Source organism: Leopardus geoffroyi, chromosome X, assembly GCF_018350155.1.
Source record: "Leopardus geoffroyi isolate Oge1 chromosome X, O.geoffroyi_Oge1_pat1.0, whole genome shotgun sequence".
Lineage (NCBI taxonomy): Eukaryota > Metazoa > Chordata > Mammalia > Carnivora > Felidae > Leopardus > Leopardus geoffroyi.
The window spans coordinates 71,515,214-71,531,553 of record NC_059343.1 but is presented as its reverse complement, the minus strand read 5'-3'; positions in this window follow the sequence as shown (position 1 = coordinate 71,531,553).

Here is a 16,340-nt window from a genome sequence, read left to right as displayed (position 1 = left end):
GGGAAGGAAAAAGGCATTGAAATCCAAGAGGCACAGAGAACTCCTTTCAGACATAACCTGAATCGATCTTCTGCATGACATATCATAGTGAAACTGGCAAAATACAAGGATAAAGAGAAAATTCTGAAAGCAGCTGGGGATAAACATGCTCTAACTCATAAAGGGAGACCTGTAAGAATAGTGGCAGACCTATCTACTGAAACTTGGGAGGCCAGAAAGGAATGGCAGGAAATCTTCAATGTAATGAACAGAAAAACTTTGGTTTGTCTTTCTCTCTCTCTCTCTCTCTCTCTCTCTCTCTCTCTCTCTCTCTGTCTCTCTTTTTCACCTTGTGCATTTGTTTTGTTTGTTAAATTCCACAAGGAGTGAAATCATATGGTATTGTTTATGACTCACTTATTTTGCTTAGCATAACACTCTCTAGCTCCATCCATGTTGTTGCAAATGGCAATGTTTCATTGTTTTTTATGACTGAGTAACATTCTATTGTGTACATATACCACTTTATACATTCATCATTTGATGTACACTTGGGCTGTCTCCATAATTTGGCTATTGTAGATAATGCTGCTATAAATATTGGGGTGAATTATCCCTTTGAATTAGTAGTTTTGTATTCTTTGGGTTAATACCTAGTAGTGCTTTTCATGTGTTTGCTATCCATCTGTATGTCTTCTTTGGAAAAATGTCTATTCAGGCCCTCTGTCCATTTTTTAATTGGTTTATTTGGCTTTTTGTGTATTGAGTTGTATAAATTCTTTGTATATTTTGGATATCAACACTCCTTATCGAATATATCATTTGTAATTATTTTCACCCATTCAGTGGGTTGCTTTTTTTGTTTTGTTGATGTTTTCTGTGACTTTACAGAAGTTTTTTTTTTTGGTGTAGTTGAAATGGTTTGATTTTGTTTTTGTTTCTCTTACCAGAGAAGACATATTTAGAAAAATGTTTTTATGGCCAATGTCAAATAAATTACTGTCTATGTTTTCTTCTAGGAATTTTATGAAAGTTCAGTCTTGAATCCATTCTGTGGGTATTTGTGTGTGCGTGTATGGTGTAAGGAAATGGTCCAATCTCATTCTTTTGCATGTAACTGTCCAATTTTCATGACACTGTTTATTGAAGAGAGCATCTTCTACTCATTGTATATTCTTGCCTCATTTGTTACAGATTAATTGACCAAAAAGGGTGGGTTTATTTACAAAGTCTCTTTTCTGTTCTATTGATTTATGCATTTATTTTTGATCCAGTACCATATTATTTTGACAACTACAGCTTTGTAATATATCTCAGAATGTGAGATTGTGATACTTCCAGCTTTTTTCTTCTTTTCCAAGATTGTTTTGGCTATTCGGGTTCTTTTGTGGCTCTATACAGATTTTAGGATTATTGTTTTAGTTCTCTGAAAAGTGCTGTTAGTATTTTGATACAGATTACATTAAATCTATAGATTGTTTTGAGTAGTATGGACATCTTAACTATGTTGATTCTCCCAATGCATAAGCATGGAATATCTTTCCATTTGTTTGTGTCATCTTCAACTTCTTAAGTCAAAGTTTTATAGTTTTCAAAGTACAGGTTTTTCACCTCTTTGTATAAGCTTATTCCCAGGTATTTTATTCTTTTTGGTGCAAATAAATGGGATTGTTTTCTTAATTGCTCATATTTTATTCTTTTTGGTGCAAAATAAATGAGATTGTTTTCTTATTTGCTCTTTCTGTTACTTCATTATTAGTGTATAGAAATGCAATCGATTTCTGCATATTAATTTTGTATCCTGAAACCTTACTGAATTCATTTATTAAATCTAGTAGTCTTTTGGTGGTTTCTTTAGGGTTTTCTATATATAATTTCATGCCATCTGCAAATAGTAAAAGTTTTACTTCTTCTTTACCAATTTGGATGCCTTTTATTCCTTTATTGTGGCTAGGACTTCCAGTACTATGCTGAATAAAAATGTAGAGAGTGAACGTCTTTGTCTTGTTCCTGATCTTAAAGGAAAAGTTCTCAGTTGTTCACCATCGAGTATGATGATGTTAGTTGTGGGTTTTCTTAAGTGTCCTTTATTATGTTGAGGTATGTTCCTTGTATACCTATTTTATTGATAGTTTTTAAATCATAAATGAATGCTGAACTTTTTCAAATGTTTTTTTCTGCATCTATTGAGGAGATCTAATGAATATTATCTTTCATTTTGTTAATGTGTTGTGATTTGCATATATTGAAGTATCTTTGCATCTTTGGAATAAATCCCATTTGATCACAATGAATGATTTTTGTAATGTATTGTTGGATTTGTTTGCTAATATTTTGTTGGGGATTTTTCCATCTATGCTCATCAGGAATATTGGCCTGTAGTTTTCTTTTTGCAGTGTCTTTCTCTGGTTTTGGTATGAGGGTAACGCTAGCCTCATAGGATGAATTTGGAAACTCTCCTCCTCTTACATTTTTTGAAATAGTTTTGAGAGGAGTTGGTATTAACTCTTCTTTAAATGTTTGGTAGAATTCACCTGTGAAGAGAGTGGTCCTGGACTTTTGTTTATTGGGAGTATTTTGATTACTGATTTAATTTAATTGCTAGTAATTGTTCTGTTCCAAGTTTTTACTTCTTCCTGATTCAGTTTTCTATATGTTTCAAGGAATTTTCCCATTTCTTCTAGATTATACAATTTGTTGGCATATAATTTTTTGTAATATCTCTTATAATACTTTCTATTTCTATGATGTCAGTTGTTATCTCTTTTTCTTTATTTCTGATTTTATTTGTGTTTTCTCTTTTCCTTTTTTCATGAGTCTGGCAAAAGGTTTATGAATTTTTTGATCTTTTCAAAGAAACGGCTCCTTGTCTCATTGATCTGTTCTACTGTTTTTTTAGTCTCTATTTCTGCTCTAATAGTTATTATTTCCCTTCTTCTGCTGTTTTTTTTTTTTTGTTGTTATTGCTCTTTTTCTAGTGCCTGTAGGTGTTTATTTGAGATTTTCCTTGCTTCTTGAGGTGGACTTGTATTGGTATAATCTTTCCTCTTAGAACACTTTTTTTCGGTATCCCACAGATTTTGGACTATTGTGTTTTCATTTTCATTTGTCTCCATGTGTTTTTTTTTTTTTAATTTCCTCTTTGATTTCTTGGTGGACTCTTTCATTGTTTAATAGCATGTTATTTAGCTTCCATGTACTTGTGTTTGTTTATATGTTTTCTTGTAATTGATTTCAAGTTCCATACTGTTGTGGTCAGAAAAGATGCATGATATAGTTCCAGTCTTTTTGAGTTTATTGAGAGTCATCTTATGGCCTAACATTTGATATGTTTGGGAGAATGTTCCATGTAGACTTGAAATGAATTTTTATTCTGCTATTTTAGATGGAATTTTCTGAATATATCTATTAGATCCATTTGGTCCAACGTGTCATTCAAAGCCACTGTTTGTTTCCTTATGAATTTTCTGTTGGGGTGATCTATCCATTGATATAACTGCAGTGTTAGTGTCCTCTACTAGTAGTGTATTACTGTCAATTGCTTCATTTATGTCTGTTACTATTTGCTTTATATTTAAGTTCTCTCATGTTGGGTGCATTAATATTTACAACTGTTATATCCTTTTGTTGGATTGTTCCTTTTATCATTATGTAGTGTCCTTCTTTGTCTTTTGTTACATTTTTGTTTTAAAGCTTATTTCATCTGATACAAGTATTGCTTCCCCAAGTTTCTTTTTTGATACCATTTGTATGGTAAATGTTTTTCCATCGCTTCACATTCACTCTACATATGTCTTTAGGTCTGAAGATAGTCTCTTATAGGCAGTATATAGATGAGTCTTGCTTTTTTATCCATTCAGTCACTCTGTATTTTTTTTATTGGAGCACTTAGTCCATTTACATTCAAAGTAAATATTGATATGTATGTACTTATTGCCGTTTTATTGTTTTACAGTTGTTTTCTAGTGTTTTTCTGTTTCTTTCTTCTCTTGTTCTCTTCCCTTGTGATTTTGACTTTCTTTAGTGATATGATTGCATTTCTTTCTCTTTAATTTTTGTGTAACTATTACACATTTTTTATTTGAGGTTCTCATTAGGCTCATATATAATGTCTTATGCATGCAGTATCTATATTAACTTGATAGTCGCTTAAGTTTGAGCCAATTCCAAAAGCACTACATATTTGTGCTTGCTTCAGCAGCACATATACTAAAAGCACTACATATTTACCCCCTCACACATTTTATGTATCTGATGTCATAATTTACATCTTTTTATGAATTCCTTGACTAATTTTTATAGATATAATTGATTTTATTGCTTTTGTACATTAACCTTTGCACTGATTTTATAAGTTAATAATCTAGTACTTTTATAGTTTGTATTTCCTGTGAATTTTTTCTAACTCCTCATTATGACCTTTTCTTTACATTCAAGGAATTTTCTTTAGTGTTTCTTGTAAGGTTAGTTTGATCATAATGATTTCTTATAATATTTCTCTGGGAAACACTTTATCTCCTTCTATTCTGATTGATAGCCTGCTGGGTAGAGTTTAGTGGCTTCAGCTTTTTTCTCTTTTTCTTTTTTAAATTTTGATTTAAATTCTAGTTAGTGAAAATACAGTGCAATATAAGTTTCAGGAGTAGAATTCAGTGATTGATCACTTACAAAGAACACCCACCCATTATAATAAGTGCCCTCCTTGATACCCATCAGCCATCTACCCTATCCACCACCCACTCCCCTCTATTGACTCTCAGTTTATTTTCTATCATTAAGACAGTATGGTATTGGCACAAAAACAGACACATAGGTCAATGGAATAGAATATTCCATTTCAGAAATGGACCCACAAATACATGGCCAACTAATCTTCAACAAAGCAGGAAAGAATATCCAATGGAAAGAAAAACAGTCTTTTTTAGCAAATAGTGCTGGAAGAAAGAAACTGCTCCAGTTTCTTACACCATATACAAAAAGTAATGGTGAGAGTGGATATCCCTGTCTTGTTCCTGACTGTACAAGAAAAGCTCTCAGTATTTCCCTAAAGAGAATCATATTAGCTGTGGGTCTTTTGTATATGGCCTTTATGATGTTGCGGTATGTTCCCTGTATCCCTACATTGTTGAGGATTTTTATCAAGAATGGATGCATTCTCTGCATCTATCAAGAGGATCATATGGTTCTTATCCTTTATGAATATGGTGTATTGCATTGATTGATTCGCAAATATTGAACAACCCCTGCAGTCCAGGAATAAATCTCACTTGATCATGTTGAATGATTCTTTTAATGTACTGGTGGACTTGAATTCCTAGCAACTTGTTGAGAATTTTTGCATCCTTATTCATCAGGGATATTGGCCTGTAAATGTCCTAATTTTTAATAGGGTCTTTGTCTGGTTTTGGAATCACTGTAATATTTGCCTTGTACAATTAGTGGGAGTTTTCCTTCTGTCTCTATTTTTTGGATAAGTTTGCTAAGAATAGTTATTAATTCTTCTTCAAGTATCTGGTAGAAGTCCCTTGGGAAGCTATCTAGCTCTGGGCTTTTGTTTGTTGGGATATTTTTGATTACCAATTCAATTTTTTTGCCAGTTATGGGTCTGTTCAAATTTTGTATTTCCTCCTGTTTCAATTTTGGTAGTTTGTATGTTACTAGGGATTTATCCATTTCTGCCATATTGTCCCATTTGTTGGCAGTTAATTTTTCATAAATCTCTTAAAACTGTATTTGTGTGGTGTTGGTTGTGATCTCTCCTCTTTCATTCATGGTTATTGTTTTGTTTAGTTTTGTATTTGAGTCCTTTTTCTTTTTGATGTGTGGCTAGGGGGTTATCAATTTTATTAATTATTTTGAAGAACAATCTTTTAGTTTTGTTGATCTGTTCTACCTTTTTTTTGCTTCTATATCATTTATTTCTGATCTAATTTTATTATTTCCCTTCTGCTGGCTCCAGGCTTTATTTGCTGTTCCTTTTGTAGCTCATTTAGATATAAGATGTGAGACTTTTCTTGCTTCTTCAGGCAGTTCTATAATCACATATACCTCCCTCTTACCACCGACTTTACTGTATCCCAAAGGTTCAGGACTGTTGTGTTTTCATCTTCATTTGCTTACATTTTTATTTTTTTATTTTTTATTTTTTAAAATTTACATCCAAATTAGTTAGCATATAGTGAAACAATGATTTCAGGAGTAGATTCCTTAATGCCTCTTACCCATTTAACCCATGCCCCCTCCCACAGCCCCTTCAGTAACCCTCAGTTTGTTTTCCATATTTATGAATCTCTTCCGTTTTGTCCCCCTCCCTGTTTTTATATTATTTTTCTTTCCCTTCCCTTATGTTCATCTGTTTTGTCTCTTAAAGTCCTCATATGACTGAAGTCATGTGATTTTTTGTCTTTCTCTAACTAATTTCACTTAGCATAATACCCTCCAGTTCCATCCACGTAGTTGCAAATGGCAAGATTTCATTCTTTTTGATTGCCGAGTAATACTCCATTGTATACATATACTATTTCTTTATCCATTCATCCATTGATGGACATTTGGGCCCTTTCCATACTTTGGCTATTGTTGACAGTGCCGCTATAAACATGGGGGTGCATGTGTCCCTTCGAAACAGCACACCTGTATCCTGTGGGTAAATGCCTAGTAGTGCAATTGCTGGGTCATAGGGCAGTTCTATTTTTAGTTTTTTGAGGAACCTCCATACTGTTTTCCAGAGAGGCTGCACCAGCTTGCATTGCCACCGACAATGCAAAAGAGATCCTCTTCCTCTGCATCCACACCAACATCTGTTGTTGCCTGAGTTGTTAATGTTAGCCATTCTGACAGGTGTCAGGTGGTATCTCATTATGGTTTTGATTTGTATTTCCCTGATGATGCGTGATGTTGAGCATTTTTTCATGTGCCAGTTGGCCATCTGGATGTCTTCCTTGAAGAATGTCTATTCATGTCTTTTGCCCATTTCTTCACTGGATTATTTGTTTTTTGGATGTTGAGTTTGATAAGTTCTTTATAGATTTTGGATACTAACCCTTTATCTGATATGTCATTTGCAAATATGTTCTCCCATTCTGTCAGTTGCCTTTTACTTTTGCTGATTGTTTCCTTGGCTGTGCAGAAGCTTTTTATTTTGATGAGGTCCCAGGAGTTCATTTTTGCTTTTGTTTCCCTTTCCTCTGGAGACGTGTTCAGTAAGATTTTGCTGCAGCCAAGATCAAAGAAGTTTTTGCCTGCTTTCTCCTTGAGGATTTTGATGGCTTCCTGTCTTACATTTAGGTCTTTCACCCATTTTGAGTTTATTTTTGTGTATGGTGTAAGAAAGTGGTCCAAGTTTATTCTTCTGCATGTTGCTGTCCAGTTTTCCCAGCACCACTTGCTGAAGAGACTGTCTATTCCATTGGATATTCTTTCCTGCTTTGTCAAAGATTAGTTGGCCATGCATTTGTGGGTCCATTTCTGGGTTCTCTATTCTGTTCCATTGATCTGAGTGTCTGTTCTTGTGCCAGTACCATACTGTCTTGATGATTACAGCTTTGTAGTATAGCTTGAAGTCTGAGATTGTGATGCCTCCTGCTTTGGTTTTCTCTTTCAAGATCGTTTTGGCTATTCGGGGTATTTTCTGGTTCCATACAAATTTTAGGATTATTTGTTCTAGCTCTGTTAAGAATGCTGGTGTTACTTTGATAGGGATTGCATTGAGTATGTAGATTGCTTTGGGTAGTATTGACATTTTAACAATATTTGTTCCTCCTATCCAGAAGCATGGAATCTTTTCCCATTTCTTTGTGTCTTCTTCAACTTCTTTCATAAGCTTTCTATAGTTTTCAGTGTATAGATTTTTCACCTATTTGGTTAGATTTATTCCTAGGTATTTTATGGCTTTTTGTGCAACTGTAAATGGGATCGATTCCTTGATTTCTGTTTCTGTCACTGCATTGTTGGTGTATAGGAATGCAACCGATTTCTGTGCATTGATTTTATGTCCTGCAACTTTGCTGAATTCATGAATCAGTTCTAGCAGTTTTTGGTGGAGTCTTTTGGGTTTTCCATATAGAATATCATGTCATCTGCGAAGAGTGAAAGTTTGACCTACTCCTGGCCAATTTGGATGCCTTTTATTTCTTTATGTTGTCTGATTGTAGACGCTAAGACTTCCAATACTATGTTGAATAACAGTGGTGAGAGTGGACATCCCTGTCTTTTCCCTGACCTTAGAGGGAAAGCTCTCTGAGCTTACATGTATTTTTAAATTTCTTCCTTAATTTCCTAGTTAACCCATTCATTCTTTAGTAACTTGTTCTTTAACATCCATGTATTTGTGGTCTTTCTGAATTTTTTCTTGTGGTTGACTTCAAGTTTCATAGTCTTGTGGTTTAAAAGTATGCATGGTATGATCTCATTCTTTTTGTACTTGTTGAGACTTGATTTGTGACCCAATATGTGATCTATTCTGGATAATGTTCCACATATACTCAAAAATAATGAGTATTCTGCTGCATTAGGATGAAATGTTCTGAATATATCTGTTAAGACCATCTAGTCGAGTGTGTAACTCAAGGTCTTTGTTTCCTTGATTTTCTGCTTAGATGATCTGTCCATTGTTGTAAGTTGGGTGTTGAAGTCCATGAGTTTATGTTTACTACAATTGATTTATATATTTGGGTTTCCCTAAGTTAGGGGCATAAACACTTGCAATTGTTAGATCTTCTTGTTTGATAGACTCCTTTATTATGATACAGTGTCCTTCATTTCTTGTTAGTCTTTAGTTTAAAATTTCATTTGTCTGATATAAGTATGGCTAATCTATCTTTCTTTTGATGTCCATTTGTATGATAAATGGTTCCCCATCCCTCTTTCTAAATCTGCAGGTGTCTTTAGGTCTATAATGAGTCTCTTGTAGGCAGCATATAGATGGGTCTTGTTTTTTATACATTCTGATACTCTTTTGGTTGGAGCATTTAATCCATTTACCTTCAGAGTGATTATTGATAGATAGGAATTTAGTGCCATTGTATTATCTGTAAAGTTGTTGTTTCTGGATATTTTCTTTATTCCTTTCCAGTCTTTGTTGCTTTTGTTCTTTCTTTCCCACTCAAAGAGTCCCTTTTAATATTTCTTGCAGGGCTGGTTTAATGGTCACAAACTCCTTTAGTTTTTGTCTGTCTGAGAAACTCCTTATCTCTCCTATACTGAATGACAAACTTACTGGATAAAGTATTCTTGGCTGTATACTTTTCCCATTCAACACGTTGAATATATTGTACCCTCATTTCTGGCCTGCCATGTTTCTGTGAGGAAATCTGCTGCTAACCTTATTTGTCTTCCCTTGTAGCTTAAGTATTTTTTTCCCATGCTGCCTTCAGGATTCTTTCCATATCTGTGTAGTTTGCAAATTTTACTATATCATATCTTGGTGTTGACCAGCTTTTGTTGACTTTGATGAGAGTTCTATGTGCCTCCTCGTTTTTATCTGTCTCCTTCATTAGATTATGGAAGTTTTCAGTTATAGTTTGCTCAAATAAACCTTATGCCCCCTTTCCCCTCTCTTCTTCTTCTGGGACTCCTATGATACAAAAGTTATTCACTTTATGGAGTCACTGAGTTCCCTAAGTCTACATTCATGTTCCAATATTTTTCTTTCCCTCTTCTTTTCAGCTTCATTATTTTCCATAATTTTATCTTCTATATCACTAATTCCTTCCCCTGTTTCTTCCATTCTTTTTCTCAGTACATCCAGTCAGTTTTATATCTCAGTTACAGTATTTTTATTTTAGTCTGATTAGTTTTTAGCTCTTTTTTCTCTGCAGAAGGGACTTCCTAGTGTCTTCTATGCTTTTCTCAAGCCAAACTAGTATCTTTATGGTTGTTGTTTTAAATTCTGGTTCAGGTGTATTACTTACGTCTGTTTTGATTAGATCCCTGATTATGACCTCTTCTTGTTCTTCCTTTTGGGAGGCATTCTTTCAACTTGGCATTTTGTCTAGATCTCTGTCTTCTCTGTGTTAGGAAAGCCTGAATGTTTTCTGCTCCTGAGAGGAATGGTTATATTAAAAAGAGGTCATATGCTGTCCAGGGCCTGGTACTTCAGGAAGTTTTTTTGGTATATGCTGTGTGTACTTTGCCATTGTGTTTTGGCTGCTCTTTCCCTCAGATCAGTTCTCTGTAGAGTTTCTCTTTCCCTGCATGGGGAGTGTTTGGACCTTTTCCAGTGTGTTGCAAGTTTTAACTAGGTGTGTTTTGGTCTGCTTTTTAGAAAAGGCCAAATCCTACTTCCCTTAGAGCTGAAGTGCAGCACTCTAAGATCAGGGGACTTGGTGGGTATAGGGGGTTTGTGCTGGTCTCCTATGCAAGGGGCCTGTTGTGCTGGTTCTCAGGCCAACTTGTCCCAGGAAATATGCACTTGCAAGGTGCAGTGGGTTGAGGCTTGGTGTAAGCAGATGCAGCCTTCACCGGGCGCTGGGTTGCTCACTGAAGTCTGTCAGGGGAGATGAAGGTGTCAGGGTCAGGGCAAATGGCATCACCTCTCTCTCTCTCATCCCCAGGGAGGGGAGTTCACCCATGCCACTGTTCAGGAAGTGCTCACAAATGAATGAACAATCTTGTGCCCCAGGTTTCCATCAGAACCCTGCCTTCACCCTGTGTATGTCTAAGCCATTTGCCTGCCTGGCAGCACAGTGCTCCTGTGTTTTATCTCAGGCCCATGTCTGGGTTTCAAAACTCCATGTTTTAGGGATCCAGCACAGTGTGGACCTGCACTGATCCTCTGGGAGATGGTCTTGCTGCCCTGTGACCATTGCCAGTTTATCCAAGAAAAGCGGTCACACAACTGTGCAGGGGCTCAGAGTTTATGGTAAAGTGCAGCCAAAAGCTGGCTTCCAGGTTAGCTGCCTTCTGCAGGTGCCTCTGCTTTTATGCTATTTAATAGAGCCTCTCACTGGTGACCACCATCTCTTTTGTCCCCTGAAAGGCAGCACCACTTCTCCCAGCTGAACCCCAAGAACCTCTACAAGAACTGTCTCTCTCGGGGCGCCTGGGTGGCGCAGTCGGTTAAGCGTCCGACTTCAGCCAGGTCACGATCTCGCGGTCCGTGAGTTCGAGCCCCGCGTCGGGCTCTGGGCTGATGGCTTGGAGCCTGGAGCCTGTTTCCGATTCTGTGTCTCCCTCTCTCTCTGCCCCCCGCCCGTTTATGCTCTGTCTCTCTCTGTCCCAAAAATAAATAAACGTTGAAAAAAAAAATTTAAAAAAAAGAACTGTCTCTCTCAGTATGACCTAAGGGATCCTCAGACCACACTGTATGCTCCTGGGCTTCTGTCCTCCTTCCCCAAAAGAATACCACTAAGCTTCTACCAGAAAAGATCCTGGCAATGTTGTGGACTTCTAAAACTTCAGACTCTGAGCTCTGCTGTTTGTAAAAACTCGTAATATTCAGCCCCTCTCCTTTTCCCAGTCAATGATTATGGGGAGGTGTTTTTCTTGTGTAATCCCCTGCATGCTGCTTTCTATTTCTCTGAATCTCTTTCACTGTGTCCTCCCTCCATGATCAGAGTTCCCTCTTTTCCACAACACCTACAATTCTTTTCTACCCCAAATCAACTCTTCATACCTCCTACCTTTCACAATATGGTTGTTTTTTCTCCCTATAAATGTGCAGTTTGTTCTCTGGGTTCCTAAATCAATTTATTGAATGTCCAGAATGATTTGATATTTATCTAGCTGTGTTTGAGGGACAAGGCAAGCATAGGGTCCCCCTACTACTGAGCCATCTTAACTAACCCATTTCCTGTTCTATTGTGCTTTGTTTTGCTTGTTTTTAGTTTCTATATCATTTATTTCTGCTTTCATCTTTATTATTTATTTCTTTTGGTTGGTTTTGGATTTTGTTTGTTGTTCTTTTTTGAGCTCCTTTAGATGTAAGCTTAGACTGTTTATTTGAAATTTTTCTTACTTCTTGATGTAGGCCTGTATTGTTATAAATTTTTCTCCTGAACCACATTTGTTACATCCCAATGATTTTGGACTGTTTTGTTTCCATGTACTTTTTGATTTACTCTTTGATTTCTTGGTTGAACCATTCATCGTTTAGTAACATGTTATGTAACCTCCATGTATTTGTCCTCTTTCCAGATTTTTTTCTTCTGATTGATTTCTGTTTCATAACATTGTAGTCAGAAGAGTTTCATTTTATTACTTCACTTTTTAAAAATCTGTTGAGACCTGTTTTGTGACCTAATATTCTGGAGGATGTTCCATGTGCACTTGAAAAGAATGTATATTCTTCTGTGGTAAGATGAAAAGGTTTGAATATGTCAAGTCCAGCTGGTTCAGTGTGTCATTCAAAACCACTGTTTCCTTCCTGATTTTCTGTTTGGATGATCTGTCAATCATTGTAAATGGGATGTTAAAGTCCCCTACTATGATTGTATTACTATTCATTAGTTCTTTCTGTTTATGTATTTGGTTGCTCCCATTTGGGGTACATAAATATTTACAATTGTTGTAGACTTTTTTTGGATTATGTCTTTTATTATTATATAGTACCTTTCTTTGTCTCGGGTTCAAGTGTTTGTTTTAAAGTTTAGTTTATCTGATGTAAGTATTGCTACTCCAGATTTATTTTGACATCCATTTGCATGTTAAATATTTCTCCATTTCTTCACTTTCAATCTGCAAGTGTCTTTAAGTCTGAAATGAGTCTCCTGTAAGCAGCATATAGATGGATCTTGTTTCCTTATCTGATTTGGCACCCTGTGTTTCAATTGGAGTGTTTAGTTCATTTATAGTTAACATTATTATTGATAGATATGTATTTATTGCCATTTTGTTACTTGTTTCATGATTGTTTCTAGAGATTTTTTTCAGACACTTTCAACCCTTATCTCTTTCATGGATTGTTGGCTTTCTTTAGCAATATACTTGGATTCCATTCTCTTTATTTTCTGCATATCTATTACAACTTTTTGATTTGTGGTTACTGTTAGGTTTTTATATAGCATCTTCTTCATATAGCAGTCTTTTAAGTTGATTATCAGGTTTAAGCCCAATCTTTACTCCTCTCACCCGCCCCAAGTTTTAGGTGTATAGTGTCATATTTTTCATCTTTTTATTTTAGAAATCCTTTGACTGATTTTTAAAGAATTATTTATTTTTACTGTATTTGTGGTTTTTTTTACTTTTAATATTCTCACTTTTGGTCTTCCTTTCCACTCAAAGAATTTTCTTTCATATTTCTTCTATGACTAGTTTAGTGCTCACAAGCTCCTTTAGTTGTTTTCTGTCTGAGAAACACTTTATCTCTCCTGTTCTGTCATGATAGCTTTGCTGGATAGAGTATTCTTGGCTTCACATTTTTCCCTTTCAGCACTTTGAAAATATCATGACTTACCCTTCCAGCCTGCAAAATTCTTGCTAAAAAACCCACTGTTAGATTTATGGTGTTTCCCTTGTATATAACTGTCTTCTTTTCTCTTGCTGCTTTAATTTTTTTTTTCGTTATCACTACTTCTTGCCATTTGAATTACTTTGTGTCTTGGCGTGGACCTCATTGGGTTGAATTTGAGGAGTGAAATTTGTGTTTCTTGGATCTGGATATCTATTTCATTCCTCAGATTAGGGAAGTTCTAAGCTATTATTTCTTCAAACAAATCTTCTGCCCTTTTCTTCTCTCTTCTTCTCCTGAGATCCTTATAATGCAAATGTTATTACGTTTGATGGCATCACTGTTTACCTAAGGCTATTCTCAACTTTCATAATTTTCTTTCCTCTCCATTTCTCAGCTTGGTTACTTTCCATTTGCCTGTCTTTCAGATCATTAATTCATTCCTCTGCTTTATCTAGCCTGCTATCTATTCTATAAAGTGTATTTTTTAAGTTTTTATTTATTTATTTTGAGAGAGAATGAGTGGGGGAAGGGCAGAGAGAGAAGAGGACAGAGGATCTGATGAGGGCCTTGTGCTGACAACAGAGAACCTGATGTGGGGCTTGAACCCATGTACCATGAGATCATGACCCGAGTTGAAGTCAGAAACTTAATTTACTGAGCCACCCAGGCACCCCCATCAAGAGTATTTTTTTTTAATTTTTTTAACATTTGTTTATTTTTGAGAAACAGAGTAAGACAAAGCGTGAGTGGGGGAAGGGCAGAGAGAGAAGGAGACACAGAATCCGAAGCAGGCCCCAGGCTCTAAGCAAGCGGGCAGCACAGAGCCTGATGCGGGGCTTGAATCCAAGAACTGTGAGATCATGACCTGAGACAAAGTCGGATGCTCAACCGACTGAGCCACCAGGCACCCCTCAAGTGTATTTTTTATTTCATTGATTATGTTCTTCATCTCTGATTGGTTCTTTTTTATCTCTTGTTCAGGGTCTCACTTATGCCCTCCACTCTTTTCTGCAATCCAGTGAGTATATTTATGATCATTATTTAAAATTGTCTATCAAGCATGTTACTTATATCCATTTTGCTTTGGTCTCTTGTTGTGGTTTTGTCTTGCTCTTTTATTTGGCAGATATTTCTCTGTCTCATTTTGTCTTACTTTCTGTATATGTTTCTCTGTGTTAGGAAAGTGAGGTGCTTCTCTTGTTGTTAACAATAATAGCCTTATAAAGAAAAGATCCTATAGTGTCCTTCAGTGCAGTATCCCCTGTTCCCCAGGGCCTTGAGCTTCAGGGAGTGTCTCCTATGTGTGTTGCATGTGCTCTGCTGCTGTCTTGGCCTCTTTTTCATTCAGTCTGGTTGTCTGCAAATGCTCTCTTTGCCTATTGTGGACAATGTTTGGCCCCCAGCAGGGGTGAAGTGCATTTTAGGAAGGTGTGCAGTGGTCTGCTTGTGAAATGGGACCTGCCCCTGCTGCTGCCTGACTGACTGAGTTCCCACAAAACACACAGTTCAGAAGATGTGGGGTTGACAGATTTGGGGCCAGTTTTCTGGGGGAAAGGCCCACTGTGCCAGGACTGAGGCCAGTGTGACTGGGAAGAATGGATCCCCTGAAGTGCAGGGAATGCAGGGCTTGGTGCAAGCAAGTCAGGTAGTGAGTGTTGGTGTTGTTCCTGCAGGTAGCCATTGTTTATCTTGTGGGTGGGGAAGGGAAATGGAACCTGCCAGCTCCTTTGTTCCTGGAGGGGTCACCCCCTGGTCCCTGTCTCACTAGGCTATGCTCTGAGATGAATAAATCACTGCCCTTCCCATTTGCCCTTCAAACTCCTGGTTCTAGTCTATATCTGCAGGGGCTGTTTGTTGTGCTATCTTTTTAAGGGAAAGGACTCTGCTTTCTTTTGTCCTCCATGCTTTCCCAGATCAGAAGTCTGCAGATTTTTAAGATCTAGGCTTCAAATCCTGCTGGTTGTAAGAACTTAAGAATCATCCCCTCTTGCTTTCAAAGGCAAATATTATGGGGATTCATCCTCCCCATTTGTGGGGAAAAAAGTTTTGGCATGCCTTGCCAAGCCATAGAGCTAATATACAGTAGAGCTAAAATTTAAATCTATGTCTGTCTGATTGCAAAGCTACACTCATCAACACTGCATTATATAGTCATTTGGTATACTCCAATATTCCCTTTTTATTAAAATAAAAATATTTTGTTTAATATCATATACCTTAGATAGCTCTAACTAATGTACTACACCATAGTTTATTCCCATTCTAACTTCTCTCTATATATAGAAAAGTTTAACTCTTACCAAGGATTGTAGCTCTGCTTTCTTAAGGACTTTTAATCACCTGAGCTACTTACTAGTTCTTAGCCAATACACTACAAGTTTCATCTCTCTGGCACTGCCATCTTCCTCTTCTATCCAAGCCTGCCCTAAACACACTGGTATAATTCAGGATTTACAAAATTGTAGTGTGCATCAGAATCACCAGGAAAGCTTGTGAAACAGATTGTTGGGCACCACCCCTCCAGTTTCTGACTCAGTAGATGTGGGGTGGGGCCCAATAATTTGCATTTCTAAAATGCTTCCAGGTGAAGCTGATGCTTCTGGTTCAGGGACCTCACTTCAAGTATCACTGGTACAGTGATGTGGCTTGATCAAATGGTCTTTGGTATGTTTTAATGATATTGATAAAATTATAAATTAGGTATGAATTCCCACTTGCTTTATGAGTTAGTTTAAAGCGTATGGAGGAAGAAAGCATAAGGAAGAAAAAAAATCTGAAGAATACAATTCACTGAAGCTATTCCACAGAAAATATATTCCATCACCAGCAAAACTTGAAAAACTGTACACATCACATCACCCATTTAGAAGCTCATAGTGTATATTAGCTTATGAAAAGCTATAATGTTGTCAATAAAGCTATTTCTCAAAGTATAGTTAACCAGCTATTTCTTAAACTCATTTGGATACAA